Below are 23,718 nucleotides of genomic sequence, written 5' to 3'. Positions count from 1 at the left end.
CCGTCATCCTCCATTTCAAAGACAAACCAATACCGCAACGAGTGCATTTAGGTTTCACGAGCCACCCCGTAGAAGAATATCATGGCCCTGCTCTAAGATGCTACAACTGCCAGAGATTTGGACATCTATCGAAGAACTGCCGCAGTCAGCGTCGCTGCAAGATATGCTCAGAAGACCACAACCATTCAGAGTGCAAGTCTGTGTGTCAGCCAAAGTGTGCCAACTGTGGCGGAAACCATACAGCTTCCTACTCTGGGTGCCCTCAGAGCAGAGCTGCCTCAAGGTTACGCAGACATGAGTTAAAATATGGAAGGCTGCCTCCTCGTAATGCGCCCCCACCCAAACTTGATGCTGTAAGATGTGCGCCTCAAACTCCTAACAAAGAAAAAGAGCAAGGGGTCCATATGAGCTATTCTGCAGCTCTAAAGCACTCAGGTCGACAACGTTCTGACAGCGAGCGGCACGATCCACCTTCAGAGAATGCTACTCACCTTGCCCAGGCTTCGAGTAAAATTCGCCGACCTTCTCAGCAACGCCCTCAGCCACCGACACAGCAACCTCAGTTAACATCTGAGCGACTACCTCAGCATTCGCCTCAACCACACCAGTCATCCCAGCGACCATCTCAGTCAATTCTTCAGCGACCTGCTTCGAGCGCGCATGGAGCTTCAGCGTCGTTTGCTGATTACGCGTCTTTACCCCGTAGCCCAGATGATCCTGCCCATGCTATTCACAGCTCTTCGTGCAATTTTAAGTGCCATTCCACAAGCAAACAACCTACCAGAGGTAAAAGCACTGCTTTCTATGGAATCGTTGGTGCTTCCACAACCACCAACAGCTCCACCGCAGGCTTACAATGAATAATCGTTACAACAATGTTTCCGTATTTCAGTGGAATGCTAATAGCCTTCGAAACAAGTCAGCTGATTTTCGCAAACTACTAGCTCAACATAACTTTGTTGTTTTATGTATACAGGAGGCAGGCGTAAGAGATGACTTTCGTCTTTCAAACTATGTTATATATAAATCATCGCGCATCGCTGGAAATAGCAGAGCGATGTTATGTGTGAGAAAGGACCTGCCGTCCTATTTAGTACAGTCGAGCGATGTAAATATACCGGAGTGCGTAGCATGCAAGATATCTTTCAGAAATACAAGCGTCACAGTGATCAGTCTTTATCTACAATGTGCTAGCAAAATATCAGTAGACAGCTTGGTGAATGTGTTTGGTATCGGAAACTCACATGTGCTGGTTTGTGGGGACTTCAACGCACATAACGTCATCTGGTGCAGTGAATATAACGATTCCCGTGGAAGCATCATAGAGTCTGCCGCAGAAAAAAGTAATCTTATCGTGTTAAATGACAACTCTCCAACGTTCTTGCGGGGGTTTCGTTACTCAAGCTGTATAGACGTCACGCTCTGCTCACAAGACCTTCTTGATGGCGTTGAATGGTCAACGGACATAGAAACGCACGGTAGTGATCATTTTCCGATCCTGGTAAAACATCGCCTCATACGGATTGAGGGGACCCGGCGCTACTCAAAATATACTAATTGGCAAAGTTTTCGTCACCACTTAAGTAACTCATTGGGCGAAAATCCGAGCTTTCAAAGTTTTGCAAATATCTTGTGTGAGTCTTACGAGATCTGCACAAAGCAAGTCATTGTTCCAAATGAATGCGCTGCAGTCGACGGGGAATATGAATATCTAAGAGCAATTAGAAGACGAGCAGAACGGGCTTACCGCCGCAGTGGAAAGCTGGATGACTACAAAATGGCACAGAAAGTTCGGTCAACTTCACGCAGACGCTTACAAAAATTAGGTACGAGAAGGTGGCGAGAATACTGCGCGTCGTTGTCTCCCTTTACTCCAGTTCCCAGAATAATGTCAGTTGTCCGATCTTTTACTGGTCCAGTTACCCAGAGCCATCCCTTCCGAGCCCTTGCCGTAGCTCGAAGCACTCCGGAAACATCTGTTGCTGACGAATTCTGCCAACTTATATCCAGACCAGGAATTCCGTTCACTTGCCTACAATTTACAAGTTCGATAACACTAGCAGAACAGAAAGTTCGTGCGTGCTTTATGTCACAACATCCTCAACTTGACTGTAATTTAGTCTAAATGAATTGAAATGTGCCCTTTCGTCATGCCGTACAAAGACAACCGCAGGCCTAGATGGTGTCACGTATACGATGTTAAAGAACCTAGGTCCTGTAGGAAGAATGGCTCTTTTGGAGATATTTAATGACATCTGGATAAGAGAGACTCTGCCAGATTCATGAAAATTAGCCCGGGTAATTCTAGTACTAAAACCAGGAAAGACTCCCCTTTGTCTTGACTCCTACCGACCCGTCAGCTTCACAAGCTGTTTTTCCAAACTAATGGAGAAGATGATAGACTGTCGACTGCAGTGGTGGTGTGAACACACAAATATGTTTTCCAATTACATGACCGGTTTTCGACAAAATCGGTGTACAATGGATTCAGTATTAGATATTGCCACATGTGTCGAACATGAACGAAGTTGCGGAAATGTGACAGTAGCAGTATTTTTAGACATTCAAAGAGCATTCGACACTGTAAGTCACATACACATCCTTGCTGGTATGTTAGAGCTTGGCCTACACGGTCGAGCACTACGATGGGTATCAAATTTCTTGAAAGACAGAAAAATATTTATGGAAACAATCGAAGGCGCGAGTAATTATCACAGCATCACACAGGGCGTTCCGCAGGGCAGTGTTCTCAGTCCGTTTTTATTAACTGCGTCATGGCAGCCTTGCCACTAAAGCTCCCGTCTGGTCTACAGTATTCGCTGTACGCAGATGACCTCTGCATATGGGCCTCTGGATCTCATATACAAGACATTCAAACAACGCTGCGAGAGGGACTTGATAGTATCGACACCTTTTTAAAAGAAAGAGGCATGAGTCTTTCATACGCAAAGACAGCCGTACTTCCTTTTACTAGACGACAGCTGAATAATTTCCAACTTACGCTTAATGGGCAAACTTTGATGTTTGTGAAAGAGCATAAATTTCTTGGAATTATTCTTCACCGCCAGCTAACATGGGCGTCACACATCCGCGCTATTGAAAAGCAGACCAATGCAGTAATAAACGTACTTCGGCGACTCGCAGGTACAACGTGGGGGGGATCAGTCTCTTCGCTACTACAAGTTCATAACGCACTCATAAAACAAAAAATTGCTTACTCGGCTCCTATTCTCCGTGGTTTATCGCAAACGTCTGAGGAACGGCTTCAACGTTTACTGGCAAGAGGGCTGCGAGTGTGTCTTGGGGTTCCGCAGGCTACCTCGAGTTCTTTAGTAATTGCTGAAGCTCGTCACCCACCATTTCCAGTCATACGAACGGTTGAAACATGCCGACATATTTATCGCATCTTAACCCAACACGAGAATCATCCATTAAACCTCGCGCTTACCGAAAGAAACAAAAGCAAAATTCACGATGTTGTTCGAGAACATAAAGCATTATTACCAAGATTCGAAATATGCAAAGTGGATGTTTGTTACCCTCCCTGGATGTTAACATGTCCTAAAATAGAATTATCGGTTGACGGGATTATATCTAAGAGAGACATGTTCATAGTAGCGCCCCAACAACTGGCACTCTTCCAAATTTACTCCTTATATCCCCAGTACATACACGTTTATACAGATGGTTCGTGTCATAAAAATTCCTCGACTTCAGCATTCGTCATTCCACACTTAGCGCTAGAGCAAACATTTAAATTATCCCGAGAGACATCTTCCACCGTGGCAGAACTGTTTGCAATCCTGTGTGCTTTTCGGTTCATAGCATCAAAAGAACATTCGCAAAAATGGGTTATCTTTAGCGATTCGCAAGCCGCTCTCACATTACTACAGAGCAATAAGAAAATTTTTTTGAACACTTTGCTATTGTATGAGACACTCAAAGAACTTACAAAAGCAAGCGCAATGAACCACGTAATTGCATTCCAGTGGATCCCTGGGCACTGCAATATTCCTGGAAATACTGCAGCGGACGCAGCTGCGAATCGGGCGCACAATAACGTGGAGACAACGAATCTACCTCTATTGCGTAGTGAAGTCCGTCTGCTCCTGAGACAGATTTTTTGTCGCCTCAGCAAAACTACCTGGTTTGATCAGCAAACTAAAAACTCTGAGTTATACTTTATAGACCCATGTATAAACTTAACAATGCCGGAAAAACTAAGAGACAACAGAAAATTTGAAACATTGGTACACCGCCTGCGTCTTGGTACTGCATGCACTAAACACTTCCTGTACAGGATGAAACGTGTCTCTAGTCCACAGTGTTCTTGTGGCCATGCAGACGAAGATGTGCATCATCTTCTCCTCGAGTGCACTAAATACAATTCACAAAGAAGGGTACTGCAAGCAAATTTGTTGATATTAGACAGAAGACCTTTCACTCTAAAAAAAAATACTTGGCCCATGGCCAACTGCGGGCCTTCAAAAAAGAGCGGTTCTTGCTCTGAAAAAGTTTTTAGAGGAGACCAACATTTTGGGAAAATATTAGGTATCAGATGATCCGAATGCGCTAAATGAGTAACATAAACGTTGTTCGTGATTCATAATTGGTTTATGTGGCGATCGCAACTTTTATGCAATATGTATAATTCTGTTCTGTACTTGCAGTGCATTGCATGTGTTGTGTGTTATGACTGTTCTAAATATCTGACTTTATATATGTGTACGTGGACTGGACTAATGCACAGAACTTTGCGACTCACGTACTGTTGGACTGTGTATTTTTTATTCATCCAGTGTTCCAGTGAGTGCCATATTTCGTGTCGCTATTCTCCCTTTTTACGCAAACTTGTTCCCTTTGCCAAGTGACAAGGAGTAGCCGGTGCCACCATAAAGGCGCCAACCTCTCCTAATATTCATCTCAATTAAAAAAAAAAAGAGATCAAAGGACGAGAATAACAAATCCGCCTCCATTCCGCCCTCTGAACGTGGATGCACAGCGAAGCTGTTGCCGACGTTAGGCAAGCACAACTGACGTTAGGCGACGTTACACAAGCACCACCACCTCAAGCGACTTACAGTCAACCACAAAAGTTCACGGACCCCGTGTCGCCAGAAAACGTTCAATTTCTGAGCAGCCTGTAAAGTAATCAGTAAAACCGAACATCACAATGTTGTTCGCATACACTGGTAGAGGCTATATATGTGAATACTAGGCTCCATTGTGAGGCTTCGCAGATATTAAGCTCAATCTGGTGTTCCGTAAGATTTTGTGGCTGACTGTACGTCACAGGCGCACGCGCGGCTGCGGAACTGCCGCATGCATCTTCATTCTTGTAGGCCCTCCGCCTAGCCCAAGTGCCTTAATGGACTAACTGAGGCCCAAACAATGAAACGTTCCTTTCCTTCGAGCGCTTCCTAACCTTACGTGAGGCCTCCTTACAGCGAAGGACCGATGGAGGAAGCAAGCATACTCTGAAACCTCCCTTCACCCGTCCTCACGTAAGGAGCGGTTGCCGCCACGCCTGGGTTCGAGATTATCTCTTAAAAGCTTTAGGCGAACACCCGAACACCACTATTCAATAAAAAAGGTTGTATCGTCGCACATTCTTTAAGTTGATGAGCTAATATAGAGAAGCGTGGACGCTTTTTTCTAATTTTGTTTACTAAACCTAAAGAAGTAGCGCATTACAGTGCAAAACTTCATGTGCTCCAGCAACACTGGCACGCCGGCGTCGTGCAACGCCTAGCAACGCCTAGCAACGCTTCCATGCCGCACGCGTGACTGAAACGAACGTGCCTGGCGAAACGTACCGTGTAAAGCCCCTGCATCTACGCGCCACCGCCGGCCAAGCTAAGTACCGCCAACCTACCCTCCTCCTCCACGCTCCTCTCCTCTCACCCCCTTAGCTTCCGGCGTGAAGCGGAACTTACGTAGCTTCAACTTCCTGTTCCGAGTGGAAGTGACGCTATGTTTTTTAGCGTTGTTTACTTTCGCGTCGATAGAGAGGCTTTAATTGCACCAGCTGCGGTTGAAACTGTGAATGCGATTCCATCCAAGAACCACCGCCTATTGTAATCGGCGATCTGGTCGTGTTCGCTGCTTCGCGTCAACCTGCGACGGGTTGTGCCACGAGAGACAACGTACAGTGGAATGTAGTGCCTGGGCGCTTGGAGACCGCTCCCGTTTTTCGTGCATTTGGAAAACAGCGGCCGCGAACTACTACTTCAGCGGAATACAACAGCTTGTCCCCTTTGAATTCTTCTTGTTTTGAAGCATACATCCCCTCCAGCCAGCACGTATGGAGGGACTTTAGTAAAGGAGTTCGCGACGCCAATTTGTACGGCAGACGCATAGAGTTTATGCTGTTGATTCTGAGGTTGAAGTTGTCTCGTACGATCGAAGGTAGCGAACGTCCCAAGTGCGTGCACTACGTGAAGGACTGCAATGACGTGAAGCTATGAAATATAACAAGTTCAAATTTGCGTGGAGGGCATTCAGTGACATGGTGAAAACAAGTGTGCTTTTCTTGTGCGATATGAGCGGAGGTGTGCAGTGAATTGGTGCGTGTGCGCGTGTTGTAACGCGTGCAGAGGTGGACGGCGAATTTCCAGGTCGATACATTCCAGGTCGTTATCGCCGAGAGGCGCCGGGGCGGGTCATTTCCAACATGCCGGACACATGCAGCAGCCGATGATGCAGCCACAGTCCATGGCTCTCCGCACTTTGTCAGCGAAAGAGGACGACAGGCAAAGCGTGTGGGCGCAGCGTACGCAAACAAGCGCGTAGATGCACGCGAATGACGCTTGGTGGAATGGCTAGTGCGAGCAACTCAGATTTGCACCGGTTGCTTAGCACGGGCGCCTCACCATCGTCTGCAATGGCAGCGGAAATTCTCGCAGCGCAACTCCAGGAAGCGGAAACGCCGGAACCGGAAATACCGGAAGCGGAAATGCCGGAACCGGATTTGGTGTGAGGGGAAAAGGCGGCGCACACAAAGGTTGGCGCTACTTAAGAGAGCGGCGGTGGCGCGTAGATGCAGGGGCTTTAGTACCGTGCTCGCACTTCTCCGAACGTGGGCGACAGCGCGCATGCGCAAGCAAACGTCACGTGGTTAAGCAGTGAGGAGAAGCGCTCGTTCAGGGCCAGGAGCGGCGTAAGGAGCCATGAAGGTAGCTTGGCCCAAACAATAAAACGTTCCTTTCCTTCGAGCGCTTCCTAACCTTACGTGAGGCCTCCTTACAGCGAAGGACCGATGGAGGAAGCAAGCATACTCTGAAAGCTCCCATCACCCGTCCTCACCTAAGGAGCGGTTGCCGCGTGCCTGGGTTCGAGATTATTTCTTCAAATCTTTCCGCGAGCACCATTATTCTATTAAAAATGTTGTATCGTCGCACAATCTTTAAATTGAATAGCTAATATAGAGAAACGTGGACGCTTTCTTCTAGTTTTGTTTACTAAAGTTTAAAAAAAGTTGAGCATTACAGTGCAAAACTTGATCTGCTCCAGCAACGCTGGCACGCCGGCGTCTTGCAACGCCTAGCAACGCCTAGCAATGCTTTCATGCCGCACCCGTGACTGAAACGAACATGCCTGGCAAGACGTACCGTCCTCGCGCTTCTCCGCAGATGGGCGACAGTGCGCATGCGCAAGCGAATGCCACGTGGCTAAGCAGTGAGGTGAAGCGCTCGTTCAGGGCCAGGAGCGGCGTAAGGACGCATGAAGGTAGCTTTGGAGCTACCTTACGCTGAGGAAGCACCAAGGAAGCCTTCGCCGAGGGCCCCTCAGTAAGGAAGCTTTCAGAGTGACATAAGGTAGCCTCACCGCAATGAAGGCTTCCTTAGTGAGGTAAAGGAAGATTTCATTGTTTGGCTGCTTATGCTGAGGAAGTACCAAGGAAGCCTTCGCCGAGGGCGCCTCAGTTAGGAAGCTTTCAAAGTGACATAAGGTGGCCTCACCGCAATGAAGGCTTCCTTACTGAGGAAAGGAGGGTTTCATTGTTTGGCCCTGAATCTCCCAAGGCAAAATGCGCCAGAAAATTCGTAAAGTACGACTTGCAACCTGCAGACGTGACTGTAATTGTAATTCGAGTCTGCTGGAAAACGTAATTCTGTTACGCAGCAACTCAGATACAAAGTCTTCCAGCTTTCCTTTGTTTTTTGTGAACACCGCTCGCGCGGACACGAAAACTCCCGGCCAACTAGAGGCTAGCAGCTTCGCTGTAAAACGCACACGCATCCACTCGCACAAAAACTCGGAAAGGGCTAGCAGTGGACACCATGAAATGAACAACAGTGAAATTTGAGCTTTATGGCATCGTCAAAAACCAAAATGTTATTCATCGCGGTGGTGCACCCAAAAGGAAAGGGATCAATACCATTGAGTTAATTGACAGTGCTATATTGACAGTGCAATTTCTTGACAGTGATATTTATTGACAGGACCAGTTAAAACATAAGCTGGTTTATTTACCGCTAGAGCATACTGCCATTTGCCAGAAGGCCATTACTTCAAATATGTATGTTCTGAACTTAAAACAGAGCCGATGGCGCAAGCATTTCAGATTACCATGCATTTGCTTTAGATAGATTCAAACGAATGACGGCAGCGCGATATGGATTGCATTTAAAGGTATGATTTTCGACTGCGTGAATATATTTGTGTCAATTTGTAAGAAAAAAAATAAGCAGAACCCATGTGTAACATAGGACATTATACGTACATTAAAGATCGAAAAATTTGCCTAGAAAGAAAGCAGTTTAAAAAAAAAGATAACCTTTCAGCCTTTGGTGTTCTATTGCGCGCAAAATCGGCTGATGCTGAAACGAAATATTATAACGTAACCTTAAGTAATTTTATTATGCATTATCCACACCGTTTTTGGCTCCATCTATCGCTGAATAACGCAGGTCCCAGTGACACAGCTCTAAACGATATGAATTTCAGATCAAAACAAATAGTTTTAGAGCGCAGCTCTTAGGCACCCATTCCTGCGGCGAGCGTCGCCATCGTCCCTGGGCGCCCTCGTAACCGAGCGAACAAGAACCGCGAATGACGCAAAGGCGAAAGCGGATGAAAGACGTCGACGGCGAAGGCAGCGGGAGGAGGAAAGCGGAGGAGGACGGCACGGCGAAAACGTGAGAAGAAAGGCGTAGTGCCGCGCAGGACGGGCTTTGCGGCGACGACAGCTAGGAGATGGCGCCAGAGTAGCAAGCTATGTCTGTCCACCGATGATGCCACCGATACCATATATGGAAACAAAGCGCTGCATGAGCGGAGGTCTGTTAGCGCCGGCTGCTGCGAATCGCGCCCACGCCTCACCCACGCGCTGCCTCTCGCGATCTCCCAATTATCGAGGCAGTCACTCCACAATTCGCTCCGTTTGCAACGTGCCGCACGAGACATTGTCCGCGCCTGCCAATATATCGCGAAATTAAAACACGTATACAGTTGCGCTCAAATTTCGCATTGGGAAGTCTCGTAGTCGTCGGTCATTTTTTTTTTTATTTCCGAGACAGAACAGTTGCTGGAGGGGTTCATTGGCTAAAAGCTGTTATATACAGCTTGACTGCGCCAGTGAATCCTTGACAAGACAATTGGTACGACAGCAATACACGACCATAAGACACAATACATAATTTAGTAAATATAAACCTGGCACTGAAAATTTTGTAATTGTACACCATACGAACATACTAGCAAAGAGAATGATAAACGTACTTATGAAAGTACTTCACAGTTGCATTGCTCAAGAAACAACAAAAATTAACACCGGAAAAATACAATAAAGCTAGGAGACATGCAACCATGACGGGTAAACATCACAAAACTACATTTTCATAGCATTAACTGTCCTCAGAGTATTTTCATATTGTCCTCATTTTTTGAGGATCATGTTGTCCTCACAAAATACCATAAAGCAAGAAAAAAGTCACAACCAAGAAATAAAACAGCAATGTATCACAATGAATACATTATTCAGTTTCACATCACAACAAACATTAAATCATATTAACAAAAGCAAACCGTAGTTCTTTTAACATGAAGTTTTTTACATGACTGTATTGATTGAGTTTTTTGGCCAATTTACATAAACGATTGGAACTTGTAATAATTGCGAAATCTTCGAACAAACGAAATACCAGTGCTTATTGTACGTGAAGTAGCATCTCTGGTAGTTAGGCGTACGGTATCAAAAATTGTTTAAAAGCGTCACAAGAGAAATAATAAGAGCCTTAGAATACGATAAACACACATGTTTTCAGATTTATAATGATTGTAAGTATGAAACCGATGGTGCATTGATGACATATCTAAATTAGCTATGCGGCCGGACAACTTTCTTTAGTAACATTTGAAGCTTCACTGTATTAATTTTTGACACGGTAGCCCAAACGAAACTGTAGTAATTTATGTGAGACAAGAAGACGGCGTGGTATATTTAAGTTTTACCTTCTTGTGTAAGACGCATCGACAACGAGCTAATACGCCGACTACACTAGATGCTTTTTTTGCAAGCATTAACAACGTGTTGGTTCCAGCTGAGGCTTGGAGAAAATTTGCCACCTAGAATTTTATGCTCATCAACGAAACAAATATTTTATTGCGATAGCTCTTATATGGACATATCAGGTGCATTTTTGTCGTCACCGCGATGTTCCGTATAAAAACCAAGGGTGTTGACACCGTCGCCGTGCGTCGTGTACTGTGGGTACGAGTGAAATTACGCGTGGGCAGCCGACGATCGCGGTTCAATCTGGCGGGCAAGAACGGAAAAAGTGGAGAGTAAGCTCGCCGTCTTCCGTAGCACGAACGGCCGTGGGGGAATGGGAGGCGGGGCGGGAGGCGTTGTGCTGCGGCAGCCGCTGCGCATTTCATGACCGGGCGCAAGGGAGAGTGACGATCGTGGCTCAATCTAGCGTGCAAGAACGAAAAAAACGGAGAGTAAACGCGCCGTCTTCCGTCGCACGAACGGCCGTAGGGGAATGGGAGGGGGGGGGGGGGCGTTGTACTGCGGCAGCCACTGCGCATTTCGCGACCGGACACAAAGGGCAAGAGACGATCGCGGATCAATCTGGCGCGCAAGAACGGAAAAAGCGGAGAGTAAGCGCGCCGTCTTCCGTCGCACGAACGGCCGTGGGGGAACGGGAGGGAGGGGGGGGGGGCGTTGTGCTGCGGCAGCCACCGCGCATTTCGCGACCGGACGCAAAGGGAAAGAGACGATCGCAGCTCAATCTCGCGCGCCATATATTTCAACAGTTCTAATTCAAGCTGACACGGTGAAATCCCTAGGCTTAATCATTTTAAAAGATTTAAGCTGGAAATCCCATGTGAACAGAATTTCTTTAGCTGCGGCAAAAATTTGTGGTTCCTTCGCCACGAACTAAATCTATAGCAAGCCAACCCATTAAGCTATGAGCGTACCTAACTTGCATCAAACCAATGCTACAATACGCCAATATTACATGAGATCCGTTCCAGTCAGGACTGATTAACCACATTGAGAAAATACAGTCACACAACTAATGCTATCACGGTATTCTAGAAATGACTCTGTTTATGAAATGCTACGATTACTTGAGTTGCCTACCTTAGCTCAACGCAGAAAACTAAGTACACTTAAATTTATTTTCCTGCTTTTAAAAGGCTACTTCAATATTAAAACCACACCCTACTTCATTTCAAGGCAAACTAGAAATGTCGGAACAAGCAGTCATTGCATGTTTACCATTCCACCCGAATTTCTTTATGTGTACACATATTCATTTTTTTCCGCGAATGATAAAAGAATGGAATTCTTTACCATTGTCTGTTCTACATCCACGTAGTATTGAAACTTTCGAAGAACATGTTCAACGCCTTTTATGAAATTTGCGTTTTGTAACTATCATTCAGACATTCTCGTAATTCTAGAATGTATCCTGCAGTGTTGTGTCATGTTACACACATTCACATTGAAAAAAAGGTGAAGTCGGGAGATGGAAATTCAAGACGATGAGCTAAACGTGCAGAGGGCCTTGTTCCTTCATCTTCCGTCGGTAGGAATCCAGGGAAAACGTGGGGAAGTCGGGAGATGGAAATTCGAGACGATGAGCCGATGAAGAAAAGTCCACTTGTAGAAACGTTGGCGCCAGCTTTCACCTTGTTCTCGTTTTGCTCAACACCCATTCACATTGTCATAGTGTGACCCAAATATATATCTTATCCGAAATAATATCGAATATATTATATTTCCTTTCTGTATATACTGTTTACTCTTACATTATTTTTCAGCCTTAAGTGCAAAGTTGCTGCACCAACCCTATTACGGCCAAGACGGCCAACAGTATATATCTGGAAATCTCCAATTTCCACTTTGTTGATTTCTTTGTACTCACTCCCCCGCCTTTCCGAGATATTGTGTGAATGGATGAATGTGCATTGTTTTCTATCCTCTCGTCTTTTGGTATCTTGTTATACAGTTTTTTTTTTTGTTTACACAATACAGATTTTTGATTAAAAAAAGCTATGACCGCGAGACACCTGTCGTCTTGGCATGCGAACTCTACGGCGAGGCGGAAATATTTTGCCGCTGCTTAAGTTTGCTTACTTTCAGTGCTGTGAAAATATTCGCAGAGATAACTTCGCAAGATAACACACATTTTTTTTTCTTTGACACTTCTAGTGCGAATGCATTAACTCTCTCTGTACCGCGCCCATTGGGCATAGCTAGCCCGCTAAGGATGATTTGAAACGCCTACACCTGCGCCACTCACATACACACTGCGTCATTGGACATGAAATAGGTGACGTATATTTTTGTTTTCCATTCAGTTCGCATTTTTCCCTTTTGGCGGGGATTTGTTATCTCACACCGAAGTTTCGCGTTCGTCAAAGTGGAAAGCAAGAATGGCCGCCTGCAGAAGTGGCGCGCGCGCTTCGAAAGATCGCAGACCTGGAGATTCCGCTGCATCTGCGGCTGATTTTATCGATGGAACGAGCAGCAGCGAGTCTGACGATGGTGTCTTCTCGTCCAACTTTGAAACGGAGAGTGACACATCGCAAAACAGCCTGGAACATCGGCGGCCGCAGCCCGGTTAGTTTCGCTTGTTGCTTCGGCCCGTCTTCGTTGTTGTTTAGAGTGCTTCATTTGTGTTCTCGATGTTATTTATCTCGTTGACAGAGTTGACAATTGACAGAGTTGACAATTGCCACCTGTGCAGAAAAATGGCGTTCTCCCCGGCAAGGGAACCGGGCATTCATTTCGGCATGCAACTCCGCAGTCACCGTTGCCGTTTGCTTGGAGCGCTATAGAAGTTTTCAGGCAGTTTTTCGCAATGGAGGTCACCACCAAGATTTGCGAAAACACTCATAAATACGCGTCATCCATGATCCTGGAGAAACCAAAATACAATGAAGCAGACAGGTCCTGGAAGGAAGTCACTCCCGCAGAGATTATATTTGTAGGCGTTCTTCTAACATGGGAGTGGTCGAGCTTCCGCGGCTACACCTGTCTTGGAGCGCGCCAAGCTTGTTTTCTGATCTGATTCCACCGAAAATAATGCCAGGAATACGTTTCCAGGCACTCTTGGGGATGCTGTACGTATTCGGCCCAGATATTGGCGTACGATGCACTGCGACGAAATTGGATAAAATTTCGTGGTTGCTACAGTACATGAACGAGCGATCAGCGGAGTTTTTCCTGTGATACCGGGAGCTTTATGTTGATGACCGGGCGGTCAAATCGAAGGGGTGCTCCGGAATCCGGCAATATATTCGAGATAAAGTGACCAAATGGGGCTTCAAATTGTGGCGTGCTCGTCGCAGACCCTAAAACTGTGCATACAATTCAATTCTTTCTATACACTGATAAGCTTGAAAAGCCTAGTGCCAATGGCTTGGCCTATGATGTTGTAACCCGTCTCTGCGACCTTTACCTTGACCAGGGATACTATATATATATATATATATATATATATATATATATATATATATATATATACAGATATATGGATAGCTTCTATACATCGGCCTCGCTGTTTAGTCACTTGCTTGAACGCAAGACACTGGCGTGTGGGACGACACCTGAAGACCGCCGTGGATTTCCGAAGGAGCTCAAAGAGTCCAGCTGAGAAAAGAAGGCCAAGCGAGAGCATGTGTGCTGGCTCCGGGACAATGGCATTCTTCACTTCCAATGATGGAAAGATCGACGGGTGCTGGACATGGTGAGCACTACGCATACGGCAAACCAGCGCGTGCTTGCCAAACGACGAGAAAAAAAGAGTGGACATTGGCAGCAAATTTGTATTTAAAGAAACCGTGGCTGGTCGACGCATACCACACAGGAATGTTTGGCGTTGAAAAGTTGAACCAGTTGATCGGTTCGTACAATGTGCTACAGAAGTCTGTTGGGTGGTGGAAAACCCTTTTTTGCATTGTATTGACATTGCATGTGTCAATGGCTTTATCATTTCTGACGAACACCGGAAGCTGCATCCTGAAATTGCCGAGCTCAAAAGAATTGCCCGCTCTTACCAGCTTGCGTTCAGAATGGAGCTAGTGAAAGAGCTCCTTGAACTTGAGGATACACCACCAGTTCGCTCCCCCCCCCCATCTGAAGCTATTGAGTACCAGCCTACTAAGATGGAGACCTGTAGAAACTGTAAGAAGTGCTACCACGACAGGAAAGCTTACCGGAAAACAAAAGTTTACTGCAAGAGATGCAACGTTCCGCTATGATTTACAACAAGGAACTGCTTTGCCGCATGGCACGCCCAACTGTAGTGCTTGCGTTTAAATTTTTCTAGCGTGAGACCTACTCAATGAAACATTTTCATTTTTTCGGAGTGAGGGCCTGTTAGAGGTTACTATATTTGGTATATTATAGAATTTTCTTAACATTTCTTTCTTAATAAAGACAAGCGTGTCCTTACAAATTTTGCTCAATTTTATCCAACAATCTTGGTTCTGGTAATTTATATCTTTTTTTTAAATAGATCTAATTAATAAAATTTTCGTGCGTGAAAAGTGCATTCATTTAGATTTTGTTTATGCACTACATAAAATGTAAAGTTCAGTAGCTCCTTCAGAAAAAAGAAATCTGGCGTTACAGAAAGCACCTATTTTCGCCATGGTAGGGAAAAAGTTAAAAGCTAACTCGGCACATTATAATTCGATTTTCGCCGAATAGTAGTGAAGTTAGTAAATTAGTTGCAGAAAGTTTTCTTTGGCAGCTTTCCCCATGAATAGGCCGCAAAATACGCGGATACGTCATCTCCTCACCTTAGCCGCGCCGAGCCTTAGCCATGGATTATCATACGTGGGCGTACTTTGTACTCTCTTGGTGTAATCGGTTTGAGACATGCTAGTCAGTACTAGAGGTGTGGGAACTTTCGGATATTGCAATAACGACTCAACTATCGGCGCACAACTCGTCGCACGGTGGTCTGCGTTGAGCTGCAAAAATAAATATCTTCTATGAGTTGCCCGCCCGTCCACTATCTATGCCTTTGTCACCATACATATTGCAGAGTAATCACTGGTGTTCACGTAGCTTTGCGATTGTACTACAACACTATTCGCGTCGCATACGTAATGCGATCGCTGATCAGACATGCACGTCTCTCTACCTCCAGGATTGGCGCGAACATTAGAAAAAATCCGGATAGGGTAGGCGCATCTCGCGCCACGCTGTAACGTGATAACAGTGCTAATTCAGGGAAAATGGTCACTGCATTAGCACAAGCTGAACAGCATAAAACAATGTACACTTGCCAATATATAGCTAAAGGCGATCAGGCACTAACCGGCAACTAGGCTGTCGGCACGCGTGCAATTTTTGCGGTCTGAATACTCCTACCAATAAGGCTGCTGTGCAAGCACTTTGCGTGTTGGAGCTGTTTCTGCTCGTTCTTCAGTAATTACGCGTGACTCAATGCAGTACCATGCTTTAAGTCTGTCAAATTCTCAACAATGGCTACATTAGAGCTAATTTTTGGTTATTGATATTTGAGAACTCGATGTGTATTCTTCATATCGCATTTCCAGACAGGTGAAGATGGGCTCTCGTCCCGAGAAAAGTTTAAGCTAATTGCTAATTTACAATATACGCGGCGATTTCGCATAACTCAGGCATGAACTTGTGGCGCATGCTGCTAATAATTGCGTATGCTTCACCATGAAGCATAACCACACACATTATCAGTGATTGGTAGCTACATCAATCCAAAAGCGAGGATTGATTTCTCCAACCTTATCTCTGCGCTGCAAGCTTCCCAATGTCTGCATATTGTGATTGCAGACTTCAACGCTGACCATCCGCTCTGGTCCAGTGCTGGGCTGTGAATGATCACGGCAGAGAGTTGACCCACTTCACTTGTAATCAGGGCCTGCAAGTACTTTAAGACTGGTTTTGTATAATTATTTGTGGCATCTTTTACAGCAGCTGTCTAGAGCTTGCGTTTAACTCGGGGAGCTTTCTCTTTTCTGCCTGCTGATGCACGAACATGAACACCCACCCCCCGCCCCTCTTTCCTAGGGAACCTTACCGTCTCCTCTCTACTTATATTTAGCTTAAATCGTCCCGCCACTCAGCCTCCAGTTGCGTCCGTCAAACTGACTGGACCAAATTTAAGAACAACTGCTGATACCTGCTGTCAGTAGACGACTTGTCCTTCTGAAATAGAGGATGTTATTGCTTCCGACCTGCGTCACACAATCAGGCAAGTCGAAGCACCGATCCATAGAAAATCGATTGATGCACCATACGAGGCTCTCCGAGCATTCCGTGACCGCGCGGAAGGACAATACAGAAGGGCGAAATCACTTTCAGACGTTTAGGACAGAGGCCAGACTCAATGACATGCTCTCTGACATCTCGACAAGCTAGACAGACAGCGTTGGAAGATATTCTGTGGATTTTTGGATCCAAGACAGCCCATGTCTAAAATATGGTGTATTAGAGGGAAGTCTTCAGTGAACTCCACAACAAAGGTACTCTCCCTCACTACAATTATCCAAAACATTCTACTGATGTTCATCGAAAAGTTTATAAAACTCGACAAAAAGTCATCAGAAACACAAGTTTTTTTTTTTAATTGAAATGAAAATAAAAGAAAGAGACGTAGTCGCCTTATAATGGTAACAGCTACTCCTCGCATAACGAAAACAACAATAAAAAATATATGTAAGAAAATGAAAAGAAACTACGGCATAGGGTCAGAAATCCACAGCGCACAGTCCTATAACACCCATGAACGTAACACAACCGCATTCTATAGCAATTTTTTTAGGATATCTGTGCAATTAGTCCCCGTGAAGGCCGGAACAAATAGGAGGTCGCCGAGGAACGCGGTAAACTTATTGGGCACGCCTCTGATGCTGTGTATTCGTCCGTGCGTACCATCGCACCCGCATCCTCTGATGAGCATCTATCATGAGCGCACATACGAGCACGCACGCACACCAATGAGAACTACCTAGCACAGCAAATTAAGTGGTTTGTCGCTGTAACCAGCAGTGCAGGAAGGTGACAGAAACGCAATTATGGAATACCATCGTTGTATTAGTACTAGTTATTCTCTCGTCTCTCTGTTGCTTGCCAACCGTGTTTCGGCTGCCTCCATCAGTTGTTTTTACCATAAGCAGCGTTTAAGGACAATGCGTTTGCTTTTTCCTTTGTAAAAGCGAAGCTTTTCTTTGCCACCAACGCCGAGTTTGCGTGACTGTGCCAGTTGCGTGGCTGTTCTATCGCCGAATAGCCCAACCAATCACAGTGGAGGACGCGCGTGACGTCACCTCCACTGGCCGCTGGATTCCTTGCAGCACCACTAGATGGCACTCGCCTCCCTAGAAAATAGAAAAGCTGAGCATGGTGGCAACTGCCATCACACCGTTTCAAAGGGGACGCTCCTACCTTTCATCCATCCATCCAATACAGTTTGCGTTGAATGGGATGGAATGAGAAGCGAAGAGAAAGTTGATATCAACAAGGAACTGAGGCAAGGGTGCCCTTTATCCCTACTGCTGTTTATGATGTACATGGTGAGGATGAAGAGGGCGCTAGAAGGAAGTAATATCGGGCTTAATGTTTCATATAAACAGGCGGGTACAGTAGTAGAGCAGCAGCTTCTAGGTTTATTTTATGCAGACGAGATTGTGTTGCTAGCTAATAAACAAAGTGATTTGCAACGTCTGGCTAACATCTATGGACAGGAAGGCAAGAATTGAGGTTTGAAATTTAGTGTTAGAAAATCAGGTGTTATGGTATTCAACGAAAACAATGAGCAGAGAGGGGCAATACAGGGCCAGAAAATACCTCGGGTAAGAGAATATAAATACCTTGGTATATGGATAAACGAAGGCAATAGATAAATGGAAATACAGCAAAAAACAGTAACAGTGAAGGGGAAGAGAAATGCAGCCATTATGAAGCACAAAGCGCTATGGGGATACAATAGGTACGAGGTGCTCCGCGGTATGTGAAAAGGTGTAATGGTTCTAGGACTTACTTTTGGAAATGCGATTGTTTGCTTTAAATCAGGGATACAATCAGGACTCGATGGGAACCAAAGGTGAGTGGGACGCCTCGCATTGGGCGCTCACGGGAAGACTACAAATGAAGCTGTGCAGGGTGATATGGGCTGGACTAGTTTTGAAGTGAGCGAAGCTCACAGTAAAATTGATTATGAAGAACGACTGAGGAATATGAAAGAAAGCAAATGGGCTGGGAGCGTGTTGAGATATCTGTACAGGAAAAACATTGATTCAGAGTGGAGGAAAAGAACTACGAAGCTTACCAGGAAGTATGCGGCCTGTAGGGTGGGCAGCACAGTCCTAGAATTATAGATGGTGTGGAAGAACTTTATAGTCGTAATTTTTTTCCTTCTTCTTTGGAGCAGCTCCCATCCCAAAGTCTGCTTTGCAGCAGTCATGCTAATCTGTCTGCTGTAATTATCTAAAACACATTCGAGCTCCGAGATGTTGCACTTTCTCAATTTTATCCTTGGCAATGTTTGTTGCAGGATCCCAGAGTGTACAGCCGTATTCTGGGACAGACCTTGCATATCTTTTACGTAACAGATCAAGGAGCGTGTTTCGGAAAGAGCTTGGCGTTCCATCGTAAGAAGCCCAACATTTTGCATGTTTTTCCCGTGATGTGGTCGACGTGATAGTGCCAAGAGATGGGCCGTGCAAGATGCATTCCTAAATACTTCAATTTTAGAACACTGCCCAAACAAGATTCATTTATGTAGTAGGTCGTACTCTGTACAGTCTTTGTTTTTTTTGTGTGTGAAAGAGGCTGAAATAATCTCATGGGTGACGGCAATGGAAAAGAAACCTGTCATGAGTAACTACTTAAGAGGAAAATTAATCAGGAAAGAAGTAATTTATGATAACTCAAAGGGAAGCTCATTACTCTTTGAGGCGAGATCGGGATCCCTTAGAACACGCACCTTTAAAGTGGGATATAAGAAGAAAGAAGCATGTGATTGTTGCGGTAAAGCTATGGAAACGATGGAGCATGTATTATTAGAATGTGAAGACGTCTGCCCAGCGGTCGACTTAGACACCTCTGGCCTCCATGAAGCCCTTGGGTTCAGTGAGAGCAGTCGAAAAGTAAACATCTCCGCAATAGAGATTAGTAAGAGGTGATTGGAAGATTGGTGGAAGTAGAGAAACGACCGAAAACGGAAACGTACAAAAGCAAAGTTTGCTGTAGGGTGTCAGAAAATTTTTTTGTGGGACTTCATAGGGTTTTTTTTTTTTAAACCTAGGTAGGTCATTAGTCAGTATAATAGCAGAGCTTGGTGGCGCAACCCACCGCCCCATTCCAAAGGGGACGCTCATAACATCCATCCATCCATCCATCCGCGGAGCAAGAAATTTTGGGTACGCTTAAGCTTCGCCTTTAAGAGCGGAACGCAATATCATTCAAAGATCCTGCTTCTCAAGCTTCCCGGCAACTGCAGCTCATTTAACTGTAATGTATAACGGGAAACGCTGGCGGCGAACGCTATGCACGAAGGCGAGCTTTCTGGTAGGAACGCGGCCTCTTGCTGGCGCCATCTGGAGGTGTTGCAAGGAACCAGTTGTGCCTCCTTGTGGCCTTTGTGATTTGCGCCTGCCGGCGCGCGCAAATCTCGGAGGCCATGGTCACTCTATGAATTTTAGAAACGCTGGAAAATGGGTTTGTGTATGAGTTTCCGCATAACAGAGTTATGTTTTGTCGTATATTCAAATTGCACTCCGTCGCTATCATGTCTGTAGGTTGTGTGAAAGTCGTACTTAAGTCATACCACCTAGGTCATACTATTTTCGTACGTATTTTACTTAGAGAAATTCAATTAGTTCACTAACTTCTTCTCGCTACATGGGGGCGCTGCATGGTTGGGTATGCGTGGTTCGGAATCATTTTTGCCGAAACGCCGGATTTTCTGTGAGACGGGGCAATTAACGTCTTCGCGTTAATATTCGCCATTAAATGAGGCATGTGCATGTTGCAGCGAAAATCCGGAGACCACTCAGCACATCCTAATGGAATGCGAAGGTATTCCCCCAGCGAGACCAGTACGTAACGTACAATTTCCAGAAGCGCTTGGATTTAAAGTAGACGGAGAGCGAGAGAGAGAGAGAGAGAGATGAAAAGGGAAAGGCAGCGAGGTTCATCAGAGTGGAGGATCCGGTTTGCTACCCAAAGCTGGGGACAGAGGGGAAAGGGAGGTAATGTGTCAGGAAGAGAGATAGAGAAAGGAAGGTAGCACAGATACACAATCCCAGTCAGTCACTGTCACCGCATACAATCACAGCACAGTAGGACTTGTAGCACTGTAAACATCAGTTCATGCTACAGCCGCTTGTTTGGGTCTGTTGTCATTAAAAACTACAATGGCTTCCTCTGTAAAAGGTATTTGGTCTACACGCGCTATCAGGATTGCGAGCGATCGTCTCTATAAATTGTAGCAAGGACAGTCACAGAGAACGTGTTGAAAAGTCTCCTCGTTACCACAGTCATAACACGCGGTATCGTCGGCCCATCCGATTCACAAAGCAAAAAACTTCGTAAAACCACTCCTATCCATATTGCCGAAGCGAAGCTATCCTGCTTTGTCCAGAGTCCAGCTTCGATGCGAGGGCGGAGAGTGCAGTCTAGGTGGAGCAGCCGGTTGCTTTGAACGTGATGTCACAGGTGAGCGTTTGAAGTTTTCTGGCGGAAACTGTCCTTGGTAATGGTATCGACTCATCTTAGACGTAAGTATTCCTCTGCAAGAGGAGGGAGATGAGTCATTGTTGATGATGATAATTTCTGCTCACGGACGGGCACGAAAAATACCGACTACCGAGAGGCTAACAGCTTCGCTGTAACATAACCAGAAAAACACCAGAACGCCCCACCACCTTCGCCTTCAACCATCGCACCGCCACCACCACATGGCGCTCATCTTCGTGCATCCGCAGCAACGGCGGCGGCATTGCATTAGCTTCTTTACGACGCCTGAATAAAGCCTTCCGTGTCATTTTGTGCCAACACTCAATACACGCAAACTCAGCTTTCGACTCTTTATGCCCTCACATAAAGTTTCGCTGTATATAGATTCCAACTCGCTGGATCTGCTGCATTTTAGCAATTTTCTAAAAGCGCAAAAACGATAGTTTCCGAGCAACGAATTCTTGAAGACTACGCATTCCAGCGAAACTATTGGGCAAGCACTCCCACACGTTCACAATCACAAAGAGAGCTGGTTAAGGCAAAGCGCTTTTTCTTTTCTAAATTTATTTATAGGCTTCTTGCTTTGAGTAGACGCTATGCAGCAACAAAAACTAACTTGCAGGTCTTCTCAAATACACGTACGTTGACCTGTCAGAGCAAAAGATCAAAATGAAAACCTTTGCGCGCCTGTAGCTTTTCAAAAGTACCGAGTGTCAATCGTCGCGAGCCTCATTCTTTCTCCCAAATACCATCGATAAAGTAAAGAACAGCAAAGAAAACAAAGCCATTGAAACAAGCGTCTGCGCCTAAATAGAGTCCTACTGCTGCTGTCATTTGACCTTCTATAAGAAGCCGTATGATCCCCACCATCATCATCCTAAGGTCGCTGACTGCTGTGGACGTCAGACCTTTACAGACCCCTATTTTAACGGCATGAATCTGAACAAGGCTGCAGTCCGCTGTTCACGAAGCGAGATCTCGGTTAATTGCAAATGTGAGAAATTCGCCGGTAGGTTACTTGACGCGGCACGTCAAACACCGAAAAAAAAAAACTAATATTTCCGCAGAGGTTATTGATGTATTAAGCGTGCATGAAATGGTTTTAATATCATAGACTTGATTCGGACAGTGATGCTCCTACAGGTATGATAGCCAGCAGCCCTTCAAGGGCGTACTTCCTGCGCATGTGCAGATCTCTTCGAATTGAACAAAGTAAAGGAGGCTTAAAGGCGCTTCTTTGACGCCTGCCAAGGCAGCATTGCTCAAGTAGACCGCGCGATAATCAGACGCTATGCCAGAGCCAGGATAACTTATACCAAGCAAGAAAATGTAGGCCAGCTACGCAGGAAGCTACACTGCGTACTCAAGAAATCAAATCAAAGTAAAAAAATTCTGCGCACAGGTAAGAATGGCTGGTATACCCTGTGGTATGAAACAGCAAAGCAACGGAGGAATAAGACTGCGCGTATTTTTCGAAACTACGCGCGACTACGCGTGCACTGAGCCGGACGTGCTGTCCGAGTGAAACCTGAGCATGCCACGTTATTCACCTGGAATTTTTTCTTGTCAACAGAAATATTAAAATTACCTGTGGCAGATAACACCATTTCACTGCATGAGTTCGATCAGTCAGGGATGCGGACATTATTTTCATTACAATGCAGAGTACATATTTGGCGTCATAGAAAATTTTCAATAATGAGCTCTAACTAATCACTTCGTGCAACGTCTTAGGATAAATGAATTGAGGCCGGTAAATTTTAAGACACGTCTTCAAACAAATTTTAAAACTGCTGTTTTAAGATGTGCACCTAGAGATTTGCTGCTTCTGCTTATTTAAAGGCACCAAAACGCAATTTTTATGGCACATGTATTCTTCAACCTGAGGCACAATTTGGCAGCGAAAGACACCCTAATGTCAGACACAGGTCTGGAATGCCCAAGTTTCAGTGCCTGTAGCAAGCTGCAGGGTAGATGGCTCGCACAGGAAATTAGAGCAAATTCAATAGGTATTCTAACGTCAAGTCGTCAGCGAGCAACACAGAACAAGCTAGTGAATGAATTTTAGGCGTTATTCTAACGGAACTTGGTTCCATGTAAGGCTGCAAGAAACACTACGGTCGTCGAAATTAAGGGGCGCACTTCCCCAAATATTACATATAATTGGACATCCTTCTTTTTTTTTTGTCTTTTCTTCATCAAAGTTAGTCACGTCCATTTCACCTTAGCTGACAGCACGGAGTGTAATGTCATTCAGTAGTTCACACGTTTAGATTTCCCTCGACTATCCTCATCCACGCCTTTAATAATAAGATAAACCACAATGAAAATAATTAATGTGTGATTTTTAATACGCCTGCACTGCTCCACAGATCACCGCAGCTGTACACTGTTATGCAATATGATGCAATTATGGAGGCGGGACGAGTTGAAGGGGGATAAATGCAGCGCAGGAATTTTCTCCTCGTTCAAAAATCGTGTCACGTACGCCTTGGCAAGCGTGCCTCGTCTTAACTGCCGTCAGATAC

General features: G+C 45.4%; 1 protein-coding gene across 3 annotated transcripts in view; it reads left to right on the top strand.

The window, feature by feature from the left end:
• The window catches only part of LOC135906740 (QRFP-like peptide receptor), a 351,749-nt gene that overhangs the window by 143,182 nt on the left and 184,849 nt on the right, over nt 1-23,718 (top strand). Inside the window, exon 1 of one of the 3 annotated variants that reach the window (XM_070522115.1) lies at nt 21,120-21,169. The exons of the other annotated variants lie outside the window; for them this stretch is intronic. The gene's annotated coding sequence lies outside the window, so the exon portion shown is untranslated. Of the gene's footprint in view, nt 1-21,119; nt 21,170-23,718 lie in introns of those variants that run through there. 3 annotated transcript variants of the gene reach the window in all.

Source organism: Dermacentor albipictus, chromosome 1 (genome assembly GCF_038994185.2).
Source record: "Dermacentor albipictus isolate Rhodes 1998 colony chromosome 1, USDA_Dalb.pri_finalv2, whole genome shotgun sequence".
Lineage (NCBI taxonomy): Eukaryota > Metazoa > Arthropoda > Arachnida > Ixodida > Ixodidae > Dermacentor > Dermacentor albipictus.
This window is presented reverse-complemented; position numbering and strand designations above follow the sequence as displayed.